The 18,795-nt window shown below is 45.3% G+C and overlaps 1 protein-coding gene across 1 annotated transcript in view; it reads left to right on the top strand.

Annotated features, from left to right (window-relative positions):
* STING1 (stimulator of interferon response cGAMP interactor 1) overlaps positions 1 to 18,795 on the top strand; it is an 88,120-nt gene that overhangs the window by 56,068 nt on the left and 13,257 nt on the right. The window lies entirely within an intron of this gene.

Raw genomic sequence — 18,795 nt, 5'->3', positions numbered from 1 at the left:
GTTTCCACAAATCTTGAGGGTTTTGTGCCATTATATTTTCTCCTAAACAGCAGCATTCATTGTGTTCAGAGAAAAGGAATAACTATTAATTTTATATGGTTATGGTCATTTATTTGACACTATCATCCTATTTTAGGCACTTTGATGATGTAATTTGTCCAGATTCTGCATCCCTGCTAATGAAGAGACTATACTGACTAACGTAGAGTGAAGAGATAAAGGAGCCATAAAGAAAGGGGTGGCCTTATGGTTTGAAGCGTAATATGCAAATTGACAGGGAATTATTAATAATGTTTGTGATATTTAATGCTATTTTAGAATACTATTTGTCCTTAATATGGCAACAAAGGAGCATAGAAAAAAAAATACAAGGCCAGTTTATAAAGCTGAGATGTCTATCTTTATCTCCACTATTAGTTCTAATTAGACCCATGGCTTACTCAAGATAGAATTATACAGGTGCATAACTTATCTCCATATATGTCAGATTCTAAAAAACACACATAGGTAGTTTTGTCATGGATTCTATGAGATTTCTAAACCCCTTCATGACTGAGGTCGTATCGGTACGTCCTAAATCATAAAGGGGTGATCATCACTGTCGGCTGCTGCAATGAACTGGCTGTGATCTCTGCACATGTCGGCTGATTTGAACAGCAGACATGTACGGCAATCAGGCGTGATCCACCCGCACCTGTTAACCCCTTAGATCACGCTGTCAAAATGTGACAGCGCAATTTAAATGGCCACGGCAGGGAAATCGTCTTTCACCACTGCCATTGGAGGCCCCGTGAAGGGATTACACTCTGTAATTGTGGTTTTTGCCAGTGCAAGACAACTTGGACAACAGGACAATGCACTGCCAAGAACAATAATTGTTTGCACTATGCAAAAATCTTTTCACCCAAAGAACACAGATTCAGTCTGTTACTTTGAAAAATATTTGTGAAACAAGAATTTTTAAAGGGACTCTGTCAGCATAAAATGACTGTTCAAACCAAGTACAGGCACTCGTACATCATGGCGGGGCTAATCATTTATATACACCTTCCCACCTGCTTGTATTCCTTCTATCTCCACCCTCCCCTCTTCTTTGATTGATGGCTTTAGCTTCATAGAGCCAGAGAAAGGTGTAAATAGGTGGGAAGGTGTATTGAAATGATTGGCACCACTGTGATGCATGAGTGTCTGTACTTGGTTTAAACAGTCATTCTGATAGAGTCCCTTTAACAACATTCTTTCACAATTATCTGTAAATGCAGTTTAAGTGACACATCGCTGAAGTCAGGATCTTACCCTACATGATGCTGCTCCATATGGCATAGCAAAAAAATTGGAGACAGATCCCTTTGAGAAAAAAAAGTGACTTGAATTGGCCTGCTGTGAAGCTGTTACTCCATATATACCGTACATATTACTGCTAGAGAGGATGACGATCATGAAGGCATTTAAAGAGGTGGTCCATTACAAAGCATAAACAAAATAAAAAAGAAAAGAGAGAGGCGCTCCTGTGTGAATCCGCTATGGATTTAGAAGATAAAGAGTAAAATACTGCTCACCTAACTGGTTGTGCATCCCTGTATATTTTTTCTTATTTTTTTAACCCTTTGGTTTGCAGCGCCTCTGTTAGAGCCATTTATTAATCCCATTGTATTATAAAGTATAATGGCCACATCGATGTAAAGCAAAGACAGAAGGCTTTTTCTAAATACCTTCTGTTGTCAGTTCTGCCTGTGAGCGGCGCTATCGCTGTCCACTGATCCCCATCACATGACCCAGGCTGCAGTGACCTCTGATGTCCGGTGATGTCACTTCAACTTGTGGAATAGGAAGCTGAACCGGCATCACCGAAGCGGGACCCAGTCTCTGTGAGTGACTAGGCTGTGGGAGGAGCATCACTCGTGCTTGCAGCACTCTGCGGTGAAGGAGAGAGCGCGCGAGATGCTGGGCTGTGATGTGCGATGAAACTCTGCCCACAGCACAGTCACTCACAGACATATGCGATTTGCACACTTAGTCATGCTCCTTTATTCCTCCCCCCCTTTATATTCACCCTCTATATTTGGGTCTATTTTAGGGAGGAAGTAGCAAGGTTATACAGGGCTGCATTAACATTGCGTCTCTGTGGCCTTTTTAGCCTCTTTGTCTTATTGTTGCGACAACTAACCCTTTCCTGTCCTGTACCTATGGTTATGTTCTAGTATATTTTTGTTTGTCTATATATTTTGGCTTGTCTATTCTCAGGTTTATTCCTGTTTTGTTTTTTTTTTTAAACATCTCTAATAAAATTTTATATTTTTATGGGAAATTATTTAATGTTTCTTTGAAACAGTTTTATATCCAAAACACAGCTCCAGGCTTTGTAAGGGCTACATAACCGAAAAGGGATAGGATGGAGTGCTGTGTCAGATGACATGGCCTCCACAACCACCTTAACTCAACCCAATTGAGATGGTTTGGGATGATTAAAAAAACGTGTCCTGACAAAAACAAGAAACAATAATACAAACTGTGAAAGAATAAAACTATCAATTCCATCATACAGTCTACACACTGATGATGATTTCTGCATGTAAAATAAGCACCGACAATTTGTATATGATTTATCAGTTTATTTGCCTGTGAAGAACTTTCCAAAAACTTTTGTATTTAGAGCAATTTGTGTCTATATTGTAATTTGTACAGCATGATTGTTTCATTCAAACAGTCAAGTTCTTTTTGGTTTCTTCACTGGGACAGCTGAGAAGGTGTCTCTTTTCTTGAGAAGCTTTTTATCTCCAAATACTTGGGATTTGAAGGGAAAGAGGTCAACGTTTCGTTAATCAGACCATATATCTTGATTCCAAAAATCATCCTAACTGGTATATAAGTTATTTGAGATAAATCTGGGGAACAAATCCCAGATACAGTATTCTTTTGACAACACTTGTATGAAGTGTTATTTGTGATGGTGTGCCGCCCCCGTGCCAGCAGCCAGCGCTGCTCGGATCCAGATCTACGTTACAGCTCGAGGGGTTCTCTGGACCCGGGGGTCGCGTGGACACCCTGAATAAACGGGGACATATTTATATGGGATTGGTTGTAAAATGTCTGTGACGTCACCCACGTTGTGTGGTGAGATGCAGCACCACCGCTGCCGTTGCGGGGCTCCCGGGGACGTTGGGCTGGCAGCTGGATGTTAACCCCTCCATGAGTAGGGATGGATGTCCCGGGGCCCAGTGTCTCTATGCTGAGGATGGTGATTGCAGGGGCCGGCGATGTTACTCACGGTCGAATAAAGCACACAAGTCTCGTGGTAAACCAAGGTGACGGTGGCCGGCCGACGCAGACGGGTGTATCTGATCCCACACCTGGGCTGGTAGTCAAAGTTTCTCTCCTCTGCACTCAGTGTGTTTTGTAGGTAGGACTTCCCGGTTTGAAACACAGGAGTCCACTCCCGGTCCTCTGGTTGGGAGCCGTGCCCGTCTGACGATGACCCTTGGGATCTACAGGCCCTGGCGGTTGCCCTATCCCTCTCGGTGGGTGGTTGTCTACTTTTTGTGACCTAAAATCCTGCCCTCAATTGGTTAACTAGCTAGGCCGTCGGTGCCGGTCCTGGCTTCAGGGTCCAAGTACCCGTTCTGTGCACACGGTTTACGGGTCGGTTCTCCGGTGTCAGTACCGGCGAGCTCCAACCCTGCCCCGGTCCACCTCGGATCTCCAGCAGCTGTCTTTCCGTCTCCTGCAGACTCTGGCTACCGTCTGCCACCTAGCCAAGATGTCAGGGCTCCGACCCTGGCACCTGTCAGCTTCACCTCCACTCCAAACTCAAACTGAAACTCGACTCTGACTGTTTTCCCGCCCCAGGCTCTCCAGACCCCTAGGTGGGCGTTCCCTATCCGCCTGGTCCCGCCCACTGGTGTCTGTTCTTCCCTGGGGGGGTGGCTAGGGTTTCAGGTCAGCTGATTTAACCCTATGTGGGATAGGTGTTATGCGGGGGCCTATGTGTACATCTACCTGGTATTCCAGGGAGCTACATTCCCCCTTGGTTGAATTCAGACCGTCCACGGGCTGTCCGACCACCACCATTTATTTTTAACCGGAACTAGAAAAAGGGGTAAAAACAGAGTACAATTATAATAACAGTAAACAATTTCTTCCCTTACGTGAGGCACAGATCTTAAACGTTGCACATACAAACGGAACAGGACGGACCGGGCCACCGTCTTGTTGCTCCCACCCAAACAACCAGTTCCCTAGTGCCACCGCTAAACACTGGTGCACACCCCTTTACCCAAGTCCAGGAACGGGTCCAGGTGACACCCACAAGGGCCAGGTAAAAAGTTCATTACCCGGCAGTCCTTGTCACGGGTTCCCAAGTCCGGGGACCCCTGGCCTGGAGGTTAGTCACCAATTTTGGTAGTGACTGGGCCTTGGACGACTCTAACACAGGCCCTTCTTCCAATCTGCCTCTCCAGTGGCTGCCATGAACAAGAGGGCAAACAAGAGAAATATACGACCAGAGTCCAGGATACAAAGGTGAAAACTTTATTAGGTGGATAGGTGCAGGGCGGCACTAACAAGTGTGGACATAGGCAATAGATCTTTAACAGACTGCTGACAAGTCATAAATATCAATACATATATTAGGCAATGATTACATGTGAACCGATATACCTATGTGTACAATCAAGTAATCAACAGTCCACCAGGAAAGCTGAGGATTGCACAAGGTTTGATTGGGGGAGTATGGAAGGGACCCCAGCGCCCCAAACATCAAGGGGACAGTAGTTGGATAATTCAGCTATTACCTGGAAAAGTGTGGAGATCAGACGGAGCCTGCGTCCAACCCGACGGCCGTTTCGGCTGTGAAGCCTTCGTCAGGGGGCGTGGTACAGTGAGGGGAAGTGTGAGTTAAAAAGGAGGCGTCCGCCAATCGGTGTGGATCACAAAGAATTAGCGTCTCCATGACGCACGCAATGTCCAGGGCAACCAGGGACGCTTGTCGCGCGCCGCGCTGCCCCCCGCCCGACATTTCCGATCACATGACTACCACGTGTGCGCATCACATGGCAGTCACGCGAGCGGACGTCACGCAGGGTAATTCGGCGCGGCGCCGCGACCGCGTCCCGGCGCCCATGACACGCATGTGCATACATCAGCCGGAGCTATAGGAGATACAGTGCCTACAAGTAGTATTCAACCCCTTGCAGATTTAGCAGGTTTACACATTCGGAATTAACTTGGCATTGTGACATTTGGACTGTAGATCAGCCTGGAAGTGTGAAATGCACTGCAGCAAAAAAGAATGTTATTTCTTTTTTTATTTTTTTTTTAAATTGTGAAAAGTTTATTCAGAGGGTCATTTATTATTCAACCCCTCAAACCACAAGAATTCTGTTTGGTTCCCCTAAAGTATTAAGAAGTATTTCAGGCACAAAGAACAATGAGCTTCACATGTTTGGATTAATTATCTCTTTTTCCAGCCTTTTCTGACTAATTAAGACCCTCCCCAAACTTGTGAACAGCACTCATACTTGGTCAACATGGGAAAGACAAAGGTGCATTCCAAGGCCATCAGAGACAAGATCGTGGAGGGTCACAAGGCTGGCAAGGGGTACAAAACCCTTTCCAAGGAGTTGGGCCTACCTGTCTCCACTGTTGGGAGCATCATCCGGAAGTGGAAGGCTTATGGAACTACTGTTAGCCTTCCACAGCCTGGACAGCCTTCCACCGTGCCGAGGCCAGGCTTGTCCGAAGAGTCAAGGCTAACCCAAGGACAACAAGGAAGGAGCTCCGGGAAGATCTCATGGCAGTGGGGACATTGGTTTCAGTCAATACCATAAGTAACGTACTCCACCGCAATGGTCTCCGTTCCAGACGAGCCCGTAAGGTACCTTTACTTTCAAAGCGTCATGTCAAGGCTCATTACAGTTTGCTCATGATCACTTGGAGGACTCTGAGACAGACTGGTTCAAGGTTCTTTGGTCTGATGAGACCAAGATCGAGATCTTTGGTGCCAACCACACACGTGACGTTTGGAGACTGGATGGCACTGCATACGACCCCAAGAATACCATCCCTACAGTCAAGCATGGTGGTGGCAGTATCATGCTGTGGGGCTGTTTCTCAGCCAAGGGGCCAGGCCATCTGGTCCGCATCAATGGGAAGATGGATAGCACGGCCTACCTGGAGAATTTGGCCAAGAACCTCCGCTCCTCCATCAAGGATCTTAAGATGGGTCGTCATTTCATCTTCCAACAAGACAACGACCCAAAGCACATAGCCAAGAAAACCAAGGCCTGGTTCAAGAGGGAAAAAATCAAGGTGTTGCAGTGGCCTAGTCAGTCTCCTGACCTTAACCCAATTGGAAACTTGTGGAAGGAGCTCAAGATTAAAGTCCACATGAGACACCCAAAGAACCTAGATAACTTGGAGAAGATCTGCATGGAGGAGTGGACCAAGATAACTCCAGAGACCTGTGCCGGCCTGATCAGGTCTTATAAAAGACGATTATTAGCTGTAATTGCAAACAAGAGTTATGCCACAAAATATTAAACCTAGGGGTTGAATAATAATTGACCCACACTTTTATGTTGAAAATTTATTAAAATTTAACTGAGCAACATAACTTGTTGGTTTGTAAGATTTATGCATCTGTTAATAAATCCTGCTCTTGTTTGAGGTTTGCAGGCTCTAACTTATTTGCATCTTATCAAACCTGCTAAATCTGCAGGGGGTTGAATACTACTTGTAGGCACTGTATTAGAGGATAGGAATAGTATATGGCCAAAACATAATATTATGGTGTATACCATAATACCATATAAGGGATGGAAATACTCATATGGATAAGAGTGCAGTCACATAGAATATTGTATTATGCATTAGTATTCAGTATTATTTAGGAGTTATAGCTCGAGCCATATCTCATATTAGAAATAAGAATAGAAGTACAATTAAGACTTCAGATAGATGGTAATATCCAACAGGGCAATTACAAAAGGACATATAACAAAATAACAAAAAACACCAAGTATTGAAAATGTTATTATACAGAGCCACGGTGTTCCATGTGAATATGCATGTGTGCGCATACAACCCACAACACCCATGCATACATAAGCACACCCACACACACACATGTGCTCACACACTTTCTCACGTGTGCGCATGCACACAACACATGTGGACATACCCACACACACACACGCACACACACACACACACACTCTGGGCCACATGCTCACATTGTACACATGCCATACGTGCACGTGGGCATGTGCAAACACACATGCGCACTAAACATGCACACAATTACACTCGTACATGAGCTGGTGCTCATGTAACACATACATGCGTCCATATGCACACATACACACGGCATACATCCACACATACACTGCCCTGAACATCCATGCACATATGTGCACATACAAGTACGTGCACATACACCCACTAACACACAACCAACCACACACATATACTCACACACATACGCTGGACATACATACGTGTCTGCACATACGCATACACAGAACACCAAGGTTACAGATTAGACATTATGTATAAAGGGTCAAAAAGTGCATATATCCAATCTTTAAATCCCAAAGCATAGTTCTTGATCAATCTGGCGATATCAAATTGATGAATATTCAAAGTCCTCCGGCCGAACATATAGATAAACCGAAAACACATGCAGGACGTATCCAGCAGAAGACGCCTAATAAAATGATAAAAGAAAAACATATAAATATATCATAATAAAAACAGAAGAAAAGAAACCCCCTCAAAAAGAAAAAACCACGACCATCACAAAAATGAGGTATAAGAGATGTTTTCATTTAAACCCATAGGGTGAAGAGTTTTTAGAGTCCAAATCCATCTAGCCTCCATCCTGGCCAGTCTCTGGCTAATCTTGCCACCACGGATATTAGAGTCAAGATGGTCGATACCCCTGACCCGTAACAACGTTGGATTAGACTGATGATATTGTCTAAAATGATGTGGGATAGTTTTTAGAGATGAAATGTCTTGGCAATCTGCTGCTGCAATAATCCCATTTACGTGCTCACGAATGCGCACCTTAAATTGCCTAGTCGTCGGACCAACGTAAATTTTGGGGCAGGGGCAGGTGGCATAATAGACCACCGCCGTCGTAGTACAGGTGATGTGTTTTTTAATGGAAAAAGTATGTGCCCCCATGGAGTCGGAGAATGAATTGGTCCTGTCCACATTTGGACAGGCTACACACCGGCCACAGGGTGCACAACCAGTACGAGGGGTCACAGGGCCAAATGGAGAAGGCTGAGCGACTCCCTCATAGTGGCTGGCAACAAGATGGTTGCGTAAATTTCTAGATCTCCGGATACTCAACATGGGCCTGTCTGGAATTATTTTGGCCAAGATCGGATCGGCCTGCAAGATGGGCCAAAATTTCTGCAGACACGATCTCATCGCTGGAAATTGACCATGATAATCTGTGACAAATCTTAAAGTATCACATACTTGAGATCTCTTGGGGGCGTAAAACATGGAATGACGAGTAGAATGTCTTGCCCTGTTATAGGCTCTCTTGACACATCGCCTACTATAACCCCTTGCATAAAATCTCTGCTTAAGGTCAACGGCTCTTTTCTCCAAGTCCAAATCAGTGGAACAGATCCTACGGAGTCGCAGGAACTGGCCCACTGGAATGGACCGGATCATATAGCCAGGATGGGATGAGGTCGCATGCAATAGCATGTTCCCCGCAGTCTCTTTCCGATAGATTTCGGTTTGAATGGTATTATTAAGATCCTTTTTGACTGTAACATCAAGGAAATCGATGGACTGCATGTGGTGGGTATAGGTGATGCGGATATTCAAATTATTGGAGTTGAGAGTTTTCATGAACTCATGGAGTTCAGCCTCCGTACCCTGCCAGATCAAAAAGATGTCGTCGATGTACCGTGTACAAAAGAGGACACTGTCCATTGATGGCAGCTGATCCGACAGGAAGAGGTCCCTCTCCCACAGCCCCAGGAACAGGTTGGCATAGGAGGGGGTAAAAGAGGCCCCCATAGCTGTTCCCTGGAGCTGCAGATAGAAGGACCCCTTGAAGACAAAAAAGTTGTGAGTTAAGGTGAACTCCAACAACTCCATTATTAGGGCCACCATGTCCATTGATGTATTGGACATTTCCAAAAAGAATTGAGTGGCCTGAAGTCCGTCACAGTGTTTAATACTGGTGTACAGGGATTCAACGTCTCCTGTCACCAGTAATGTGTCACCCCCCACACACAGAGTCCATCGACCTTCCTAAGGAACTCGCCAGTGTCCTTGATGAAGGATGGTAGGCCCTCCACAAGTGGCTGAAGTTTGGTATCGATCCAGCGATTCACATGCTCCAAGAAATTTCCTCTGCCTGAGACAATCGGTCTCCCTGGTGGCACGTTAATATCCTTATGGATCTTCGGCAGGAGGTATAGAGTGGGAATCGCTGGTTCGATAACCTGAAGTGCCAAAGCCAGCTCCTTGGTGACAACATTGCCGTCTAGTGCTACTTTAAGGGATCTCTGAAGCAGTGTAGTAAAAGCAGACAAGGGATTATAGGTCAGTTTTTTGTAACAAACCCTATCCCGTAATTGTCTCAATGCTTCCTTTTCATAGGGATCCCTTGGCCAGACGACAACGTTCCCACCCTTGTCTGCTGGCTTCAAAAGCACATCAGGCAAGGACCGCAACTCCCGCAACCTAATCCGTTCCTGCCGAGTGAGATTGTCCTGTACAATGCCAGATGGAATACTATCAAATTCTTTGGAAACCAAATTAACAAACATTTCCACATTGGCACAGGACGAAAGTGGAGGGAATCTCCTGGAGCGTGGGCGTATTGAAGGGGGGATCTTACCTCCCTCAGACAAATTGTGTTCAATGGCGAGCTCCTCAAGGTCCCGCAGGGCTACTTGTTCCTCCTCTGTAGGAAAAAGTTGATGTAAATTAGTGTCAAAAAAATATTTTTTAAAAATTAGGGAGCGAGCAAACAGAATCAGATCTTTAGTGGCTATAAATTTATCAAATCTGGCAGTCGGTGAGAAGGAGAATCCCCTTTCCAAGAGAGAAATATCAGAAGGAGATAGAATGTGTGGACTTAGGTTAATCACTTTATTGGAGTGCTTGTAGCCAGAGGTCCTATAGTTATTCAATTTAGTAGAGGATGTCATATTCTCTCTTGGTCTCCCAATCATCATACCAGAACGGGTGGTAATACTAGACTGAAGAAATGATGCATCTGATTGGTCGCTAATTGAGGAAAGGGATGAAAAAGAGGAGGCACGAGCAGCCCTGGGTGACCCAGAAGGATCTACTCTCCAAAAATAGACTGACTTCTGAAGGAAGTCCCGTTGATCTCGAGCTCATTTCCTGGCTTGTGTGTCGTGTATCTTCTTGACACACCCATCTTGGAGTCATAAACTGACATTTGATCCGGAGGACAATCTTCCTTAAATTTAGACTGTGCTTCATCCAACTTACTGTCAATACTGGTGATGCTTTTAGTATTTAACTCAATCAATAGTTCCATAAAGATTGAGCAGCAAGCGTTGCAAGCATCTTCCCATCTAGAGATGAATGATGTGTCATCAATAGAAAACGTAGGAATAACACGAACCCTTAGCCCACGGGGAATTAATTTTTTAGATGTATATCTCTGTAAAAATAGGTGGTTCCACCATAATTTAGACCTCTTAAGATGTAATTGCTGAATGGCTTGGAATGCTTCCTCAAGATTGTGGTCACTTGTAGATGGAGTACCGCGTTCCAAATCACCATATACCTGGTTGGCCTGGTCCAGCCAACTTTTTTCTTTAGCCTTATAGTCCATGGCTGAACCACAAATGCCTGTGCAAAACACAGTAATATTAATATACAAGAAAAGCCACAGCCACTCCATAATTTACCAGGAAAATGTGTGACAATATAGTAAAACGATAGTGATCACAACTCCTGGATGGGGACTAGGACAAGCCGTTTATACTTAAATGCAAACAAGAGAAATATACGACCAGAGTCCAGGGTACAAATGTGAAAACTTTATTAGGTGGATAGGTGCAGGGCGGCACTAACAAGTGTGGACATAGGCAATAGATCTTTAACAGACTGCTGACAAGTCATAAATATCAATACATATATTAGGAAATGATTACATGTGAACCGATATACCTATGTGTACAATCAAGTAATCAACAGTCCACCAGGAAAGCTGCATAAAGTATATGCTATTGCTATAAACGGCTCACAGACCAAAAAACCCCCTGTATGGATCATGGCAATCACATATAATATATATAGAACAATCAATTCAAAAGGATTGCACAAGGTTTGATTGGGGGAGTATGGAAGGGACCCCAGCGCCCCAAACATCAAGGGGACAGTAGTTGGATAATGCAGCTATTACCTGGAAAAGTGTGGAGATCAGACAGAGCCTGCGTCCAACCCGACGGCCGTTTCGGCTGTGAAGCCTTCGTCAGGGGGCGTGGTACAGTGAGGGGAAGTGTGAGTTAAAAAGGAGGCGTCCGCCAATCGGTGTAAATCACAAAGAATTAGCGTCTCTATGACGCGTGCAATGTCCAGGGCAACCAGGGACGCTTGTCGCACGCCGCGCCGCCCCCCCGCCCGACATTTCCGGTCACATGACTACCACGTGTGCGCATCACATGGCAGTCACGCGAGCGGACGTCACACAGGGTAATTCGGCGCCGCGACCGCGTCCCGGCGCCCATGACACGCATGTGCATACATCAGCCGGAGCTATAGGAGATATTAGAGGATAGGAATAGTATATGGCCAAAACATAATATTATGGGATATACCATAATACCATATAAGGGATGGAAATACTCATATGGATAAGAGTGCAGTCACATAGAATATTGTATTATGCATTAGTATTCAGTATTATTTAGGAGTTATAGCTCGAGCCATATCCCATATTAGAAATAAGAATAGAAGTACAATTAAGACTTCAGATAGATGGTAATATCCAACAGGGCAATTACAAAAGGACATATAACAAAATAACAAAAAACACCAAGTATTGAAAATGTTATTATACAGAGCCACGGTGTTCCATGTGAATATGCATGTGTGCGCATACAACCCACCACACCCATGCATACATAAGCACACCCACACACACATATGTGCTCACACACTTTCTCACGTGTGCGCATGCACACAACACACGTGGTCATACCCACACACACGCGCACACACACACACACACTCTGGGCCACATGCTCACATTGTACACATGCCATACGTGCACGTGGGCATGTGCACACACACATGCGCACTAAACATGCACACAATTACACTCGTACATGAGCTGGTGCTCATGTAACACATACATGCGTCCATATGCACACATACACACGGCATACATCCACACATACACTGCCCTGAACATCCATGCACATATGTGCACATACAAGTACGTGCACATACACCCACTAACACACAACCAACCACACACATATACTCACACACATACGCTGGACATACATACGTGTATGCACATACGCATACACAGAACACCAAGGTTACAGATTAGACATTATGTCTAAAGGGTCAAAAAGTGCATATATCCAATCTTTAACCCCTTAGTGACGGAGCTAATTTTCACCTTAATGACCAGACCAAATTTTGCAATTCTGACCAGTGTCACTTCATGAGGTTATAACTCTGGAACGCTTCAACGGATCCCGGTGATTCTGAGATTGTTTTTTCGTCACATATTGGACTTCATGTTAGTACCAAATTTAGGACAATATGTTTTGCGTTTATTGAAGAAAAAAATTGAATATTGGCAAAAATTTTGAAAATTTAGCAATTTTCAACTTTTGAATTTTTATACCGTTAAACCAGAGATTTCTGTGACACAAAATAGTTAATAAATAACATTTCCCACATGTCTACTTTACATCAGCACAATTTTGGAAACAAAATTTTTTTTTGTTAGGAAGTTAGAGGGGTTCAAAGTTTATCAGCGATTTCTCATTTTTACATCAAAATTTACAAAACCATTTTTTTAGGGACCACATCACATTTGAAGTGACTTCAATAGGCCTAGATGACAGAAAATACCCAAAAGTGACACCATTCTAAAAACTGCACCCCCCAAAGTACTCAAAACCACATTCAAGAAGTTTATTAACCCTTCAGGTGCTTCACATGAACAAAAGCAATGTGGAATGAAAAAAAGCAAAAATTAAATTTTACCTAAAAATGTTGCTCTAACCCAAATTTATTCACTTTTAGAAGAACTAACACAACAAAATGGACCCCAAAACTTGTTCCCCACTTTCTTATGAGTGCGCCGATACCCCACATGTGGTCAGAAACCTCTGTTTGGACAAATGGGAGGGCTCGGAACAGAAGGAGCAATATTTGAATTTTGGAAAGCAAATTTGGCTGAAATAGATTGCGGGCACCATGTTGCATTTACAGGTCCGCTAAGGTACCTAAACAGAAGAAACCCCTCACAAGTGACACCATTTTGGAAACTAGACCCCTCAAGGCCTCTATCTAGGGGTATAGTGAGCATTTTAGATCCACAGGTACTTCACAGATTTTGTTAACGTTACGTTGTCATATTGAAAATTTTAATAATTTTCTCAAAAATGTTGCTTTAGCATCAATTTTCTCACTTTTTCAAGAGGTAATTCCAAAAATTTGACCTCAAGGTTTGTTAACCACTTTTTTATGAGCGCGGTGATACCTCACATGTGGTCTGAAACCTTTGTTTGGACAAATGGGAGGGCTTGGAACGAAAGGAGCAATATTTGAATTTTGGAAAGGAAATTTGGCTGAAAAAGATTGCGGGCACCATGTCACATTTGGAGGACCCCTAAGGTACCTAAACAGCAGAAACCCCACACAAGTGACCCCATTTTGGAAACTAGGCCCCTCAAGGAATTTATCTAGATGTTTGGTGAGTACCCTGAACCCCCAGGTGCTTCACAGAATTTTATAACGTTGAGCCATGAAAAAAAAAAAAAAAAATTTTACCACAAAATTGTTATTTCAACCAGGTAGCTTTTTTTTTTACAAGAGTAAAAGGAAAAAATTCAGCATAACATTTATTGTGCAATTTCTCCTGAGTTTGGCGATACCTTATATGTGGTGGAAATCAACTGTTTGGGCGCATGGCAGGGCTCGGAAGGGAAGGAGTGCCATTTGACTGCAAAATTGGCTGGAATCAATAGCGGACGCCAGGTTGCATTTGGAGAGCCCCTGAGGTGCCTAAACAGTGGAGGTCCCCCACAAGTGACTCCATTCTGGAAACAAGACACCTCAAGGCTTTTATCTAGGTGTATAGTGAGCAGTATGAATCCACGAATACTTCACAGAATTTGATAAGCTTAGGTTGCCATATTGAAAATTTTCATTTTTTTCACAAAAATGTTGCTTCAGCATCAAATTTCTCACTTTTTCAAGAGACAACAACAAACCGTGGACCCAACAGGTTGTTATCCAATGTCTTATGAGCACAGGGATACCCCACATGTGGCCAAAAACCTCTGTTTGGATAAATGGGAGGGCTTGGAATGGAAGCAGCACCATTTGAATTCTGGAAAAGTTGAAATAAATTGCGGGCACCATGTCACATTTGCAGGGCCCCTTGGGTACCTATACATTAGAAACCCCCCACAAGTGACCCCATTTTGGAAACTGGATTTTATTCAGGAGTATAATAAGCATTTTGAATCCACAGGTACTTCACAAAAATGTTGCTGTAGCAACCAATGTCTCACTTTTAGGCTATGTGGCCATGAGCCAGCGACACGGCGTCTAGTACACAGTGTCAGCCTCCTGCAGAGATGTGAGTGTTGTCCACGGGAGAACGCAGCTGCCCATGCCCACGATTTGGGTTCAGGCCGCTGTGGAGCTCTATGCTACCTGCAGAGAACACTCATCTCCGCAGCATAAATTGACATGCTGAGGCTCGGGAAGCTGCGCCACAGGTCAGTTTATGTGGCGGAGAAAAGAAGCACATTGGGCAAGCACATTGGGCATGGGATTTCTAAAAATCCTTCCACTGTGCTTCTACTGCACAATGCAGCGTTATGGACGCAGGGAAAACACTCTGCGCCCAAAACGCTGCAAATCCCGATTGTGGGCGCACAGCCTAAAATGCTACAATGGATGAATGGATACATGTCAAACATATATAACGTCCCACCCCCTGCATATTCTAAGCTGGCGCCCTTTAGTGCCTTTCATGTGGCACTAAAGGGTGCCTAGCCTTGTATTTAGTCCCCCAAAAAAATAATAATTAAAATAAACGACGTGGGGTCCCCCCCATTTTTGATAGCCAGCTAGGGTAAAGCAGACAGCTGTAGCCTGCAAACCACAGCTGACAGCTTCACCTTGTCTGGTGATCAATTTGGAGGGCTCCCCAGGCGTTTTTTTTAAAAAAAAAAAAAAACGTGGGGTCCCCCCCAAATTAGATCACCAGCCAAGGTGAAGCGGACAGCTGGGGTCTGGTATTCTCAGGGTGGGAAGAGCCATGGTTATTGGACTCTTCCCAGCCTAAAAATAGCAGGCCGCAGCCGCCCCAGAAGTGGCGCATCCATTAGATGCGCCAATCCTGGCGCTTCGCCCCAGCTCATCCCGCGCCCTGGTGCGGTGGCAGACGGGGTAATATATGGGGTTGATACCAGCTGTAATGTCACCTGGCATCAAGCCCTGGGGTTAGTGATGTCACGGCATCTAAACAGATACCCGACATCACTAACCCAGTCAAGTAATAGACAAAAAAAAAAAGACAAAAAAAAATTTATTTGAAAAAAAAACTCCCCGAAACATTTCTCTTTCCCCAATTTATTGAAAATAAAGAAATTACGGTCGCTGTAATCCGCTGTAATCCGTGAGGTCCCACGCCGACTCTGGATCTTCTAGAATATGGGGGGCACGTTCAGGGAACGTATCCCCCATTTTCTGGAAGAGCAAGCTCTCCATGAGCAGTGTGGGTGCAGTAATCTGAGAATACTGCACTCACACTGCCCCGGTCCAACTTAGGGCAGAGTGACCTGCAGTAACCTCATTCCAGAATATGAGGGGCACGCTCACAGAACGTACCCCCCATTTTCTGGAACAGCAGTCTCTCCATGTGAGGACCACACTCCTCACATGGAGAGACTGCTGATTACTGCACTCACTCTCCCCCGGTCCACAGTGGAGCAGCCTGTGCATCAGCGACGTCAGCGTCCCTGCAAGACTGACGTCGCTGATGCACAGGCTGCTCCACTGTGGACCGGGGGAGGAATCCAGCTGACAGCCGCTGTCTGCGCATGCGCCGTCAGCATTCAAGAAGGAGGCGGCGTGATCGCGGGACGGATCACCAGACAGGTAACGTATGACCGGGGGCTGGGGGGGGGGTGATGGGGGGTGATGGGGGGTGACCTAGTGGGACCTGGGGGGACCTGGGGACACCTTTCTGCCGCATGTGACGTGTCACATGCGGCAGAAAGAGCAGAATGAATGCGGGGGAGGGGGGGTGGCTCTGGAGACCCGGAGGGGGCTCCGGTGACCAGAGGGCTCCGGTGGACCGGAGGAGGGGTCAGGGGGAGGACATTTCCCTCCGATCTGAAATGTTTGATCATTTCAGATCGGAGGGAAATGAATGCAGAGCCGGCGGCGGCAGTTTTCAGCGCGCGTCGGCGCCATCTTGCACGCTCCGGAGGGGGGCTCTGAAGAACTGGAGGGGGCTCCAGGGACCAAAGAGCTCCGGTGTACCGGAGGAGAGGTCAGGAGGGGGACATTTCCCTCCGATCTGAAATGTTTGATCATTTCAGATCGGAGGGAAATGAATGCAGAGGCGGCGGCGGCGGGAGTTTTCAGCGCGCGTCGGCGCCATCTTGGATTTTCCGGAGGGGGGGGGGGGGGGTTGGATGGATTTCTCCGGTACCGGGGGCTTTGGGGGCACTAAGGGCTCACATTTATTTCTCATCTGACATGTTTGATCACGTCAGATGAGAAATAAATAAATTTTACCAGCCATTTTTTTTTTTTATGTTGTCGCCGGTATACGGTGTATACCGGCGATCGCATTAACGGGGTGCATACAAAACACCCCGATTCATAATCTGGGGGGTCTCAGCTACCCCCGGTAGCTGAAACCCCCGAGATTTTTCGTCACTGGGGGGCGCTACAGGGTTTTTCCGGCCTGACGTCTCAAGACGTCGGAACAGAATAAGTACCCTCTTTTTCCGACGTCTTGAGACGTTAGGCCGTCGCTATGGGGTTAAATCCCAAAGCATAGTTCTTGATCAATCTGGCGATATCAAATTGATGAATATTCAAAGTCCTCCGGCCGAACATATAGATAAACCGAAAACACATGCAGGACGTATCCAGCAGAAGACTCCTAATAAAATGATAAAAGAAAAACATATAAATATATAATAATAAAAACAGAAGAAAAGAAACCCCCTCAAAAAGAAAAAACCCCGACCATCACAAAAATGAGGTATAAGAGATGTTTTCATTTAAACCCATAGGGTGAAGAGTTTTTAGAGTCCAAATCCATCTAGCCTCCATCCTGGCCAGTCTCTGGCTAATCTTGCCACCACGGATATTAGAGTCAAGATGGTCGATACCCCTGACCCGTTACAACGTTGGATTAGACTGATGATATTGTCTAAAATGACGTGGGATAGTTTTTAGAGATGAAATGTCTTGGCAATCTGCTGCTGCAATAATCCCATTTATGTGCTCACGAATGCGCACCTTAAATTGCCTAGTCGTCAGACCAACGTAAATTTTGGGGCAGGGGCAGGTGGCATAATAGACCACCGCCGTCGTAGTACAGGTGATGTGTTTTTTAATGGAAAAAGTATGTGCCCCCATGGAGTCGGGGAATGAATTGGTCCTGTCCACATTTGGACAGGCTACACACCGGCCACAGGGTGCACAACCAGTACGATGGGTCACAGGGCCAAATGGAGAAGGCTGAGCGACTCCCTCATAGTGGCTGGCAACAAGATGGTCGCGTAAATTTCTAGATCTCCGGATACTCAACATGGGCCTGTCTGGAATTATTTTGGCCAAGATCGGATCGGCCTGTAAGATGGGCCAAAATTTCTGCAGACACGATCTCATCGCTGGAAATTGACCATGATAATCTGTGACAAATCTTAAAGTATCACATACTTGAGATCTCTTGGGAGCGTATAACAGGGAATGACGAGTAGAATGTCTTGCCCTGTTATAGGCTCTCTTGACACATCGCCTACTATAACCCCTTGCATAAAATCTCTGCTTAAGGTCAACGGCTCTTTTCTCGAAGTCCAAATCAGTGGAACAGATCCTACGGAGTTGCAGGAACTGGCCCACTGGAATGGACCGGATCATATGGCCAGGATGGGATGAGGACGCATGCAATAGCATGTTCCCCGCAGTCTCTTTCCGATAGATTTCGGTTTGAATGGTATTATTAAGATCCTTTTTGACTGTAACATCAAGGAAATCGATGGACTGCGTGTGGTGGGTATAGGTGATGCGGATATTCAAATTATTGGAGTTGAGAGTTTTCATGAACTCATGGAGTTCAGCCTCCGTACCCTGCCAGATCAAAAAGATGTCGTCGATGTACCGTGTCCAAAAGAGGACACGGTCCATCGACGGCAGCTGATCCGACAGGAAGAGGTCCCTCTCCCACAGCCCCAGGAACAGGTTGGCATAGGAGGGGGCAAAAGAGGCCCCCATAGCTGTTCCCTGGAGCTGCAGATAGAAGGACCCCTGGAAGACAAAACAACTTTTTTGTCTTCAAGG

The sequence above is a fragment of the Anomaloglossus baeobatrachus genome, chromosome 4 (assembly GCF_048569485.1).
Source record: "Anomaloglossus baeobatrachus isolate aAnoBae1 chromosome 4, aAnoBae1.hap1, whole genome shotgun sequence".
Lineage (NCBI taxonomy): Eukaryota > Metazoa > Chordata > Amphibia > Anura > Aromobatidae > Anomaloglossus > Anomaloglossus baeobatrachus.
Note: the sequence above shows the minus strand (reverse complement) of the source record. Positions and strands in the feature narration are given on the sequence as shown.